At 56.9% G+C, this 1,093-nt stretch overlaps 1 long non-coding RNA gene across 1 annotated transcript in view; it reads right to left on the bottom strand.

The window, feature by feature from the left end:
• Window positions 1–1,093, bottom strand: part of LOC109288022 — a 47,831-nt gene that overhangs the window by 30,937 nt on the left and 15,801 nt on the right. The window lies entirely within an intron of this gene.

Here is a 1,093-nt window from a genome sequence, read left to right as displayed (position 1 = left end):
CCCCTTGCCCCGGGCGTCTGCTTGCAGCCCCGCGGAGGGGGCCCTCGTGGGGCCGGGCCGCCCCCGCCTGGCCCGCGCCCCGCTCCCGCGGGAGTGGGAAGGCGGCCCGGGCTCGGGAGGGTAATTTTAGCCTCGGCCCCATTGTCCCGACGCGAAGCTTTCAATAGGTGGGAGCTCAATGGCGGGCAGAGATGGCAGCACGTCCGGTACAAATAGGTAGTTTTGTTTCTCTTGTTGTCGCTACACGGGGCCGAACAAAGGCCCGGCTAAGTTTACTTCCACTCTCGTGTTGGGATCTTTGTTGCTAAAATGCACTTGACTACAAAGAGCAAGGCGGGAGGGGGGGGCTCCGCACGCCATTTCTGGTGCATGAAGTGCTCCCACGGGCAGGGGCCCCCTTCCCCCCGTCTTCCTGGGGCTGGAAACGTGGCGAGCTGTCTGGACGGGCACGTCGCGCCCTGGAGCCCGGCTCCCAGCCCGCCCGGGCCAGTTGGGTGCCACTGGAAACCTCCCGAGACTGACTGCACAAGCCGCCGGATCTCAGGTCTGCATCGGATTAAATCCGGGGCCGAAAGCACCATTTAGAAACGCGCACACGCGGAAAGGGAGGTGAGACATAACTTGGAGGCTGCCCCGGACTTCCCGAGCGCGGGGGCCTCAGGGATGGGGCGGGTGCGCCCCCTACTGGCAGACCCGGCTCCCAGGCACGGCTCGCTCTCACTTTCCAAATGAAACGTGTAAAAATAATAAAGGGGGGGGGGGGGCAAATAATTATATGTAATCTAAGTAATAAAAAAACCCCAACCCCAACAGCACGGATGCATCTTTTTATGGATTATGTAAATAAATCCTATCAGATGTAATGCGTTTAATTCGAAAATGTACATATCGCCCGTAGATAAGTGAGAGGTTAAAGCAGAGGAAAATAGGTACAAATTATGAGATTCCAGCTAGAAACGGCTTCTGATTGTCCAGACGCTGCTGAGGGCACGCAACTATTTACTTTGGGATTGTTTACGCCCGGGGCTGCACTTGATAACGTTATTCCAAAAAACACACGCACAAAACCTGGTGGATAATTAAGTTTGGGGTG

This window comes from Gavialis gangeticus, unplaced genomic scaffold (genome assembly GCF_001723915.1).
Source record: "Gavialis gangeticus isolate Ggan-Ray unplaced genomic scaffold, GavGan_comp1, whole genome shotgun sequence".
NCBI classification, from domain to species: Eukaryota; Metazoa; Chordata; order Crocodylia; family Gavialidae; genus Gavialis; species Gavialis gangeticus.
Note: the sequence above shows the minus strand (reverse complement) of the source record. Positions and strands in the feature narration are given on the sequence as shown.